At 41.5% G+C, this 12,359-nt stretch overlaps 1 protein-coding gene across 4 annotated transcripts in view; it reads left to right on the top strand.

Moving 5' to 3' along the window:
- asic1b (acid-sensing (proton-gated) ion channel 1b) overlaps positions 1–12,359 on the top strand; it is a 237,842-nt gene that overhangs the window by 211,306 nt on the left and 14,177 nt on the right. The window lies entirely within an intron of this gene.

Here is a 12,359-nt window from a genome sequence, read left to right as displayed (position 1 = left end):
CTCCAGCTTTAGTAATTATGACGCAAAGACCTTTATTTGTGTGGCTTTTTTCAAAACAGTGTTGCAAAGTGCTTCACCAAAACAAAACAGACTTACATAAATACAGCAGAAATTACAAGTTAAGAGTGTCGTGGCACAGAGGGTCTAATTGTTGCAGTAATCCAAGTTTTTAAAACTGATTTAAGGAAGTCACTGAGGTGGTAAGACGAATTTCAACAAGAGGGCTGTTTGGCGGCCCTGACAACAGATGTCTTCTTTGGTTTTAAATCAGAATCATGGGAGTGCAAGCAGAATTGTTGTTGTTGCGAGATCTGAGGTTAAGTACATGTGGGCGCAAAAGCCCACAATGTATGCTGGAGCATGGACTGGTTTCAAGGTCAAATGATCAAATTCCTTTTAACAAATTGTGGTCAATAAAAGTGGGGCTGAATTACCTCATCAGCTGACTAAGTTAACATTCACATTTCTGGTACTAGGCTTGGAAGGAGTTAGTCAAATGCGTGATTTAATTTTGATGTGTTTAATGACCCAAACAGGATTATATCTGATTTTTCTTCACTGAGCTCAGTGGTTGTTCCTGATTTCACAGATACATTAAGTTGTGTGTCATAAGCATAGACATGAAAAATATATGATATTACGCATTACTCAGACAAGCTTTCTTATGGCTTTGACCCAGGTGTTGGCAATACAAATATGTGAAGACAATATGTATGCGCAGCTTTCCACGAATAATTCTTAATAAGTTTTTTTTATATTCATAGTAGTTGTTTTTGTTTTTGATTTTTTTTGTTTTGTTTTTGTGACTAATTGCCGACCCTCATTAACCACTTATCGACAAGTTACTATTTAAAAGGCGTAAAATCTTATTTCATTGTAGGGGTGTGCGTAGTGTCTCTGCTTCTCTTGCTTTCATTCTTTCTCTGTTTGTCATGACACTACTGCTGCAGGGGTGTGTGCTTAGTGCTGGGAACGTTGAATCCACCCACCCACCCACACAGAGTGACAGATGTAGATTGTTAGTGTCACACGGCTAATTTTACAGGTTTAACAACAAAATTGAGCTGCTGTGCTGTTGCTTTAAGTTTGTTGAGACTGTTTAACAGCTTAGTGTCTGTTGTTAGCAGCTGTTGCTGTGTTAGCTTGTGCTAACTGGGCAGACCAGAACTTACCGTTCTGTGTAGCAGCAGCAACAGAGGTTTGCTGATCCTTTTCCACCAGCGAGGAGGATTGGTATCCATTGGACTGAGGGGATTGTCTTTTGAGTCCAGTTCAGACCAAAGATTCATTACGAGACAAGTTGAAACAGGCAACTACTTGCAATGCGCCGTTCTGCTACGTTCTGAATACCTGCCAGTTCACACCAATGCAACTAGATATAATGGTGTATCATATGCATTTGTAGACGTGATGAAACAGTGAAAAACAGAAACAAAACGAGAATCAGATGGACTGTATTCAGAATAAATACACCACAATAATATAAATTACCATTGCCAGTTAATCAGTCAATGAATGTGTGTGTGTTTATATGACGAAATGTCCCTAAATTTTAAGCACATACAGCGAACAGCAGCAGCGACCCACCATCCGACACTGGCACGCGTGAGGGCTCGACGTGGACAGAGCACCTGGCGCAGCAAGTGAACACGCTGTCTGTGGTCATTTTGGACATGTTCAGCGGACTTCACTACAAGCTGATTGGCTGTAGAAACAGGTGATAAGCTTTACGTTCTAAAACCAGACGCCAGCAATTTCACCAGCGGAGTTGCAGGTGACTACATTAGCCAGCTTGAGTCGAGCTCAGACGGCCAATTCACACCACTGCATCTTTTCTCTGCAACGTTCTAAAGCAGTTAAGTCTTGTCGCGAGTCATCGGTCTGAACTGGGCTTTATATAGGTGTCTTCTTCTGCCTCTGGGTGGTTAGCTTGTTGAGGGGTGCTGTAGTTGTCGAGAGGAGGAACATCATGGCATTGCCCTGGCGGCATAATACAACTCCAGTCTGGGCAACAGCAGACTCTGCTGTCTCATGATCCCCCCCAGAGCGCCATTATATTATAGTTAGTATATATTTTTGACTGTTTAACTGATAACAATCGGCCAAAGTTCTTGTTGTTGGTTAATGGTTAAAGGTTTAATTATTAATATCCATAACCAACAGCCGTGCTGCTAGTTTCTCTTCAAGTCCTGATACTATTTTCAAAATCACAACTGTTCTTGTCTTCAGAGTAGAGCTCACCTTGTCATTCTGCACATCACCTAACACTTAGTATCTGACACTGTTGTCAGATTTTCAATCGGCAAAAAGATGTTTCAATGTCAAATTCAGGTCTCACTCTGACAGTTTCAAATCTGATTGATTTTCCGTCCCAGATGTCTGACACAATCTGTTTGTGTTTACAAGGACGCTCAGAATTGGACTAGATATTGTCATGCAAACATTTTGCCTAATGTGAACAAACATCAGCTCATAACGGGGTGAATGCAATCTGTGATGTATTCTGGGATCATTGTGGTTGTTTCAGGGCTTTCAGCCTCATGTCACCCTGCGTGCCCCAGGTGACCCTGCCAGGGTTGATCAAGCCCTGGCCTGAGTCCCAGTACCACTCACTCTCTCCCGCTCACTCCCCTTGATCCTCAGCCATCTGGAGGATCTTTCTGCCCCTATCTGCCCCCCGTCACTCCCTGCAGACTTTACCGAACATTCACCAGCCAGTCGGTATCTCAATCATTTGAAATTTAAACAGTGAGCACAAGCTGTTCAGTTAGCAAGCTTATCAGAAACCCTCTCTGTGGGTTTAACATTGTCAAATGGGACACACTCTGAATGTGTTTAAAGCTCCACTAGGAGATGGGGTTTTTTTTTATGGAATTCAGACCTAATGACTCTCTGTCATCTGAAAATGTGGCTCGTGCTGAGACCATTGAGATTTATCACTCATCTCTCTGCTCTAACCCTCTGGTCCACACATAAAGTGCATGGTTCATTTTCTTTCTCTTCCTCCCTTACAATAATTCCCAAACATTAACCTGAAAATCAAACTGGTCATGTAAATGCAGGTTACCACTAAAAATGGAATACTTTTTCCCTCTACATACTCCACTATATTTAACTGACAACTTTAGCTAATAGTTACTTTTCAGACTAGGATTTTAAACATAACATATCTTATAAAACACAATGCATTGTTACAGATAAAACAAGTAATTCTCTACCTTTTATCTTATGACCCTTTACAACAAAAGCAGTGTCTAGTCTGCCCCCTATGTCACATTTCAGATGCTATGATCTTTTATCAGTTCAACCCAAAGTTATTTCCTCTTTAAACTCCTCAGGTGGTTTCCTTTAAATAAGTGTTCGAGGTCCAAAGTTGTTAAATTATCTGATATTTCGCATAAAAGAAGCAAAGATTACAGAGAAGTCCAACGATGAATACAAATCTGTGTAGTAGAGCTTTATTTTTCTTCTTTACTACCTCATTAATCATCTCTGACTAGTTAAAACTGGCTCCACAGTGAAATGCTGCTTACACATTGTTGCATCAGTATCAACAAGCTAATAATGTAGTATATTATAATCAGGCACTGGAGGCTTTTTTTTTTTTTTTTTTTCAGAACGACTCCTTTTAATTTTGATACTTTATGTGCAGTTTGTTGATGATACATCTGTACTTTTACTTTAAGATTTTAAATGTAATGGAGTAGTAGTGACTAAAATAACCCAGTACCAAGTTAAAACGAAACCTCTCCAGTCAAATGATACCTGCAAAAGAAAGAGAAAGAACTCTTGGATTTAATGCGATATGTGATTGGCCCACTACTACAGCAGCTACAACTCATACAGTCTGTGGTGTGGTGAAGTCGAGCATGATGTATTTTTGGTCGTTCAGTGCATTGAGATGCCACCAAAACATTCAAAGCTGTGGCTGTACTACATGTTACTCCGTTCACATAATGTGTATCAAAGGAAGTAGGAAAAAGGTTTTAAATGAAGAACTCTATTGGTATTTGTATCCCTTTAAGCGGACCAGTAATATAACCTGTTATCAAAGTTTCTTAAACGATACTCAGCCCTAATTGGATCTGAAAACTTCTTATACCACAAAACAAAATGTTTCCTTAATCTGCGTGTTCGCAATCATCAGGTCACACTGTTTGTGCCTCGGTGATTGAGCCACCCAGGAGAGTAACATATTTGTCACTGCCCCTGTTCAAGGTTTTTATTGGCCCTTTGGGAGTTCAAATGAGGCGCCCCACATGGAAAGCAGTGCACTCTCAGCACTATGCTGTGTTCTCCTTCAGAACACAGCACTATGCTGTGTTCTGAAGGAGAGATGCTTTTGTTCCTCGACACAAAGGAGGTTAAAAACATAATTTTGGCTGGGAGTCAATCCTGTGTTTCACATAGAAAGCAAAAAGTCTGCCACAGACACATCAGTAACCTGACAGTTTTAAGGACAGTTAATTTTTAGGTTGAAATGGGTGTTTTGTTAGCTGGAAATTGAACGCTGAACCCTCAGTGACAAAGCGTTTTCCACATTCGTACCAGTTCTGCAGCACAGTTGACTGATTGTTCATGTTTGTGGGTGCCTTGGTGACCTGGGGCCTTGGTGCAATTCTGATAGATACATAATTCAGGTCTTGAAAGGTGGGTCCATCAGCATTCTTTTCATGTTTTTTTAAATGTTTTTTTACAGGGCTAATCCCCCACAGAAGCACAGAAGCTCAACAATGTAGCTTACTGCTGTGGACACACTATTAGTTGGGTCCTGAAAGTCACAAAATAACACAAACTACCCGAACAGAGGCAGTGGTAACTATGTGTTCTGCAAAATAAGATTACTGTTTCTGTCAATGGATCCTGGTGGCTGTGGACTGAAGCAGCAGCAAAAAGAATTTTAGCCTCCTCATAAAAGGAGCACCTAAAAAAAATAAATCAACATCAGTTTAAGCATACGCTACATAAAGATTATTCTACTGCTTTAACTTTAACTTCCAACAGGGAACTGAGGCTGTTATGCTGCTGTCTTTAATGCAGTGGCGACTGCTCTGAGACAACAAGGGAGGCTGAATTTCCCCTAAAATCTCATAGAAGGTCAAATATGCACTATTGAATTTACATTAAAATAAAAATTTACATTGCATTAAACGTGCGCTAGGATGTGTTTAACATCACGACTATGATGTGCAAACATCAGCTGTTTGTCACCAGTTTACAAACGCGACCTCCCTGTCATACATTCTCGTGTCAGCATGGTGGACGCGGAGCCTCCAAGCATTCCTATGAGACAGCGCTGAGCGGGTTTTTTTCATGCTGCAAAGTGAGACGGTCATTCGATAAATGCGACAAAATCGTCACTTCCAGGGAGGCTCAGCTTCCTTAGGACCTAATGGAGCGGTAGGCGGGAGAGGAGTGTTTTGCTGTGGTTCAGTGGCATGAGTGTGGTTGAAAAACGGCTTCAATTAAATATTCCTTTTAAGTTACTGCCTCGCTACAATATGACAAATTTTATGATGTAAACTTAAAGTGAACTTCCCCTGTTTGAAAGACCAGCAGCTGCCACTGGTTTAAAGCCACCAGACTGCCTCCAGTTGCTGCTCTACCGCTGACTCGATCGTTTAGTTTGTTACTGTGTGACTTTCGGAACCGAACTAACATGACATCCACAGCAGTACTTGGGTTTATATGTAGCAAAGACTTCATGCAGAAACCTACATCAGGTCACTTGGGGAAAAAATTTATAAGGGCTTGGAAAAAAACGCATTTTGAAGCTAAAACATACACACCAAGACCAACTGAAAAAAACATCTGTATAGTTATGCTGCCGCTCGCTCACAGAACATCTGATGATGGGGTGCACACTGAAACACGCAGGACCCAGGGAGCCGTTTCAAGATTTTATTGCAGGTAGGGTTCAGTGGTGGTTGTCAGATGATTTTTTCTGTAACAAGGAATATTACATGAAAATGTTACTGCTCTGCGTAATGTTAAACAACAACAATAATAATGGAAATAATACAGTAAATTAGGTATCATTTAATGTAATTAATGCATCTGTTACGGTATTGCTCTTTGTCTTCTTTTAGCAACAGTTTAAACTTAGAAATCTTAAACAATAACACAAAACAATCTGCTAACTTTAAATAATGCATACAGGATTTGGTACAAGACATACAGAGTCACAGGCCTGAAGGGTGGAGTTCCATAATCTTGGGGAAGTGGTCTAGCCAGGAGTGCAGATGGGGTGGAGACTTATGATTTAACATCAACATTTGAATTTCCGGTTTTAAATATATCAGGGACACTACTGGAAAGCTACAGAATGATATAAAAATCTCAGTAAAACACACTAATGGAGCTGCCCTTAGTGACGACCCCTCCGCTCCACTAGGTGTGCCTGTTTTCCTGGCTGTTCTCAAGTTAAGTCAGAGGGTCATCATGAACCACACTTGGGCTCGGTGTGCCTAATGATATAAAAGCTCACCACCTTCCAACAGAATCCCTCTCTTTCCTCACGGCACAGCTGTCATCACTGATTACCGACTTTCACCTTTATTTGGTTATTCATCGTTATTTTGTAAATAAATAAACCATTTGTACACGCGTCTCCTCTACCATCATTGTTGCAGCCTCAGAGCCGGGTTGTAACACCGTAAACATAATCATAGAAACACAAACTTTCCCAGTCAGCCTGTGGAAGTCTGTTTTGCTCAGTGAAACGAAGTGTATGTAGGTTATTGCTCTGTACTGTGAGTAATTCTGCGGGTGTGATGGCAAGCATACGGCCTGAAAAATCATATACTCTGGCCTTAATATGCTACAGAACCATGCATAATGAATGGAGGAGAGAACGGGATGGAATGGGAGCGATCTCAGTCCGTCCACGTCCACACTACAAGTGAGTGTGTTCCAGTGTCGGCGGGCTGCAGCAGGATTTTGCATGCTGGCAATGTCGCGTCTGCAGGAAACTGTCCCTCTTTGTTTTTCTCTATTTCTCACTAGCTCCCTCACTTTTTTCCTCTCCAGCAGTCATTACAATTCTTCTAATACAATTCCTCTCTTTAATATGACCCCCCCGCCCCCTCCTTTCTCTCTTTTTCTCTATTTACTTATTTCATTGGCTGGCACGCTCACTCTTCATTAATCTAATGCAGTTTGCTCACATTCATTCAACTGCCTGCTTCAGCAGTCCTGTAGTGTAAAACTGTCGGGGTCTATTCAGCCGGCCAAACTGTCACTCATCGTGATCCCACAAAAGAAAAATCTGCAATTTCTCCCTACTTAACATAAAGAGCAAAAAGAACAGAGTGTTTCTTCTCCGTCCTCCCCTTCTGCTGTCCACAGGGTCTTGCTGACTCTCACCTTTCCTTTTTTTCCCCCACCTCTCACACTTTCGTTTGCTCTCTGTCTTACTCAGCTAACGAAGGGGGAATTGAGGTCATAATCTTTAACATGATTTGTTTTCTTCTTCATGGTCATTAAACAGCGCGATAACATGTCCCGAAATCTCTTACGCCAGATTCCCTTTTGTCCACACTTGCAGAATTAAGCTTTTGCAGAAGTTAAACCAATGGGAAGTAATGTTGCCACAAGGTGGTTTAGGATGGCTGAGCGGAGCTTTTGAAAATGCAGGGAAAAAAAGTGAAATAGCAGAACTCAGAGAATAAGAGAGCCATTACCCAGTCACAGAGCTTTTCCAATAGGTCTAACCCACGTGATGAGGTGAATAAAGACACAAGCACTCATTATTGATTACCACATTTTACCCAGCTCTGATGGTTTTTATGTTCTGTTTGACTTTGTGAGACGTCCTTGATGTGAAAATAAGCGGAGGAATCAGCATAATCTCCTGATTGAATTCTAGTCAGGGCTATCTGGTTTACGTGAGTGTGCCGTACTGTATGTGCATATGTATGTGTGAACATTGTATGTGCATGTTGTTGAACATTGCCTTGGGTTATTAGTAACCAAATCCAGTGTTCGACACACGCGGCTACCTCTCGCACTCCAGTACAGATTGTAAAAAGCAGGTCCCTAAATCATAACAGTGGCCTTTAATTTATTGCTGTGTGAGCACTCAGTGATGCACTGTTTGAACTGATGAGATGGAAACACACAGGGGCTGTTTTATAGCTTCCTTCTGCATTTAATGCACCAAATTTTGACCTTTTTGTTTTTTTAGGGCCGTTCAAATGTAAATGAATGTTGCCAATATTTTCATATGATATGTGCATCTCTGTTGGAGTGATTTCAGTTTACGTTTCCTCCATGAATAGTGTGCTGCAAGTATAAACAAGACTCACTGAGGCTTGTTTTGGAGTAGGAGGAGGTATATATTTTTACATTTGTCCTACTTTATATATCCCAACGTCTACACTCATTCTTTTCTCGGTTATATTCATCCAGTGGTTTGGATTTTTTCCTCTCAATTTGAATCTTTAATGCTCAGATATTCTGATGACGGAGGGAATAGTGGTGCTCAGAGTGGTGATCTCTCCAGTGGTCAAGAAATATGCTGGTCATCGTCTCATCTTTACTCATATATATTTATTTTTCTTTTTAAGTGTTAGGAATGCACTGGTTTTGTGAACTAGACTGCTGTTAGTTTTTGATGGTCTGTTTATATGCTTCATTTCTTGTTACCATATGTTAAAATTAGTAGAAAGCTGTACAAAAAAAGTATGCAAACACTTCAAGATTCAAAGGTTTTGTTGTGTCACATGTAGAAATGAAACAACTAATCGATTAGTCAGTCGTTTCAGTAGTTTTAACTAATTCTTTGAACATCAATGCCAAATCAATGACTAGTATCATCTTACTTTATATGAATATTTACTAAGAACTTTTTGAAGGCCAAAACACGCCAGCAGCGAACAGCGCGTGTCAAAACAGCCGCCCCTTTTATTCTCTATGTAGCTCTTCCTCTCTGCTCCCATGACAGCTCGTGTCCTCTCCTCACCATGGATGTATAAAGAGAACTCTGTTGCTGTTGCTGTCTCTTGTGTGTGTTGAAGAATAATGAGGAGAGACTAGCTGTTGAGGTCAAGAAATATCACGAGCTATACAAACCCACAATCCTGTCCTTATGTTATAAAGACAGTGGCAAGAAGATATCGCTTGGTGAGACGTAGCTCTGGAGATTGTGGCTGTGTAGGTGAGAAATCAATATTAATCAGTGGGTGTCCACACATGAATCGGCCAACATACTTGTAATAATGGTAAAATCAGCCAAAATGAACAGAGCACGAAAGAGGAAGTCTTTGCTCGGATATCTGCTAGCTATGCTGGGTCTCCTGAAATGTTGACCATTGCCCCCCTGAGGTTTATTGTCATCATGTGATAATCGCTGGGTCCGAGACTGCATCTTGCTTGCTCAGCGCAATGTACTTTTAATTTAATTTTATATACTTTATTAATCCCCCTGAGGGGAAATTCAATGTTTTCACTCTTTTTGTCATCATCTGAAAGACACACACATGCACAAACAGGACCTATACATGCACAAAGTGGAGAGAGAGTGAGGGGGCTGCCTTGGTCAGGCGCCCCGAGCAGTTGGGGGGTTCGGTGCCTTGTTCAAGAGCACCTCGGCAGTGCCCAAGAGGTGAACTGGCACCTCTCCAGCCACCAGTCCATGCTCCATATTTGGTCCAGACGGGGACTCGAGCAGGCGACCCTCAGGTTCCCAACCCAAGTCCCTATGGACTGAGCTACTGCCGCCCATTATGCAGGATAATATCGGCACATCATCGGTATCAGCCAATTTGGCTTTAAAATTAAATTTGAGAATCGTCAACATGCTTTTTCTTATTTTGCCCAACGAATGAATATTACACACATTTAAAGTATTGTATTGAAAAGTATTGAAAAGTATTGTATTTCATGTCTCCATCTGCTGGTGGGCCATCACGAAAAGAGTATGCATGCATTATATGATGTTAATTCCACTACAGAAGATTACTGATCACTAAAATTAGGTGGGCATGAAAGCAGGTATATCGATATTGGTATCCGTTATCTGTCAAATAAGTTGTTACATATCAGCATATCGGATACCGGCAAAAAATCCACTACCGTACGTCCATAATATTAGGTACAATTGATTTGTACTGTGCCGACTACAATTGCTTGCCCTCTACTCCCTGGCCCCACAGCTTTCGCATCAGTGACTTTGTTCCTTGCCTGAGTAAACTTGCATCATCATCTATGTGACATTTCATTGCTACAGTGTAGAAAAGTGTGCCGTTCATAAGATCCCAAGCCCACACTGTGGAGTTAACCCTTACATTGTGCCTACTATTGTTTATATTTTGAAGACAATGTTAAGAAAGACTCTCTCACCTGCCTTTCTACTTTTATCACCTATGGCCGGGCAATTCAAAGGATGAGCTCTGGGTGGGCCTTTGCAACTCTACTCACTGACTCCTGCTGCCGTTAAATAGCAGTCCACTTCTCTTTGTTGGCACAGCTGGTTTTCACACCTGATGGCAGACTGTACCTGAGTACACATGGACCATATTAGAGACCACCGTTTCAAGTGGATCCAGAATCCAAAACAACGTGGACTTTGGGATCAAACGTACTCAGATCTTTGCTAAGGACAGCAACATTTGCGCTGTCACTTCTAAGGTCAGCGATGGCCAGCGAGTGCAGAAGGAGAGCATCATGTATCATGAAGGACCCCACAGACTCGGCCCACAAATTTTTCACCCCTCTCTCCTCATGCAGGAGGCTGTGCAGCCTCAAAGCCATAACTATGACACTCAAGTGCAGCTACTTCCCAGAGGCTGTGAGGTTTATGAACTCTGTAGCTTAAAGTCTGTCAGTCTGTCAGTCTTGGTACTGCTGCGACTGTGTGCACCTTGTGATGCACTATTACGCACTCTAACATGGTGCTTGGGTTTTTAACTGTGTTATATATATTATAGGCTTCTTAGGTGATTTAATTATTCATTGTAGGTCTATCTTAAAATGTTATTTATTCTGTTCGCTGCTGGACCGAACGAATTACGTTCCCTCATGTTTTTAACGTGTTGGAATGACAAGAAACTGAACCTGAGTCTAAGGTCCCTGCAGTGGCGTATCCAGGACATTTTTACTGGGGTGGCCAAGATGGGACACAAAGCTAGTGTGGGGTGACCATGGCATAGCGAAGTATAATGCCACGTACGCAGCCAACCCCTGTTCGAATCCTGGCCGGAGGACCTTTGCTGCCTATGTCACATCCCCTCTCTCCTGTGATTTCCTGTCTCGTAACTGTCAAATAATGGTGTCTATGCAGGTAAAAAAATAATTGAAAAAAAGAGTCATTTTTTTATTCCATTTCCACCTATCACAGTCCTCAGGAATCATTGATTGGCAGAATTTCTCTTGTTTCTTTTGTTGACGGACTTGACCAACTACCTATCAGATCTGGGGTGGCCACAGGGGTGGCCAATGAGTTTTCAGGGGTGGCCCCGGCCACCCCAGGCCGCCCCTCAAAATCGCCCTTGGGTCCCTGATGTGAAAGCCTCCTTTGTCCTCTTTTATACAGTTGTAGATAACTGAGGACCTATGGGGATTTTGACTCTTGGTTTTATGATTCAGTCAATTCGCATATGCCAAAGTGTTACATAGGAAATTGTGATTGTCGAGTTTTTATTTACGAAACAGTTAATAGAGGAAAAATATAAATATATATCAGTTACAAAATAATTGTTAGCTGCAGGCCTGCTTACGTGTAGATACGTGCAGTGAGGTGCAATAAAGAGTAATTATCAAATAAGGAAAATTAATAGTTAGAAAATAGATGTAAAGGATGAAAATTCTGAGATGAAAAAGATGCCTTTTGGTAAAAGTGTTAATTGGTACGATGTGAAAATGGGTTTTGCGATGTTTCAGTATATAAAACTACACAGTCACAGCTATAAAGCAAACCATAGCATACGATTTAATACACTCTGTGTGTGACACTGCAAAGGATTCACAGCAGACAATGTGGTAAACAAGGCTGAGCATAAACAGAGGTCAGGATGGAGTTCAGCATCCAGAGGGCCTGAGGGAAGATTTTTCTTAGTCTCTTTGTGTTTGACTGACGGTTCGGTCTACATGTCCACATAAAGAGGATATTTTATTGCACAGTTTGCACAAGGGCGGTAGAAAATCTACATTGACGGTCAAAACAGAGGGGAAAAATGGCACCACACATTGTCCTGCAGCAAAGCTGTTCAGAGAGTAAACTTCAACATCACAGCTCACAGCTGATCCTATTCAGCTCCTGCATGGAGAGTGGGCAGTACAATAAAAGCACCGAGGGAGACTGGGAATAGGAGAAGCGTAGGAGAGAAACTCCCACAGTAAGCACCACTATACACATGTAT

This window comes from Epinephelus fuscoguttatus, linkage group LG1, assembly GCF_011397635.1.
Source record: "Epinephelus fuscoguttatus linkage group LG1, E.fuscoguttatus.final_Chr_v1".
NCBI lineage: Eukaryota > Metazoa > Chordata > Actinopteri > Perciformes > Serranidae > Epinephelus > Epinephelus fuscoguttatus.
The sequence above is the reverse complement of the archived record's forward strand: the minus strand, read 5'-3'. Positions and strand labels throughout refer to the sequence as shown.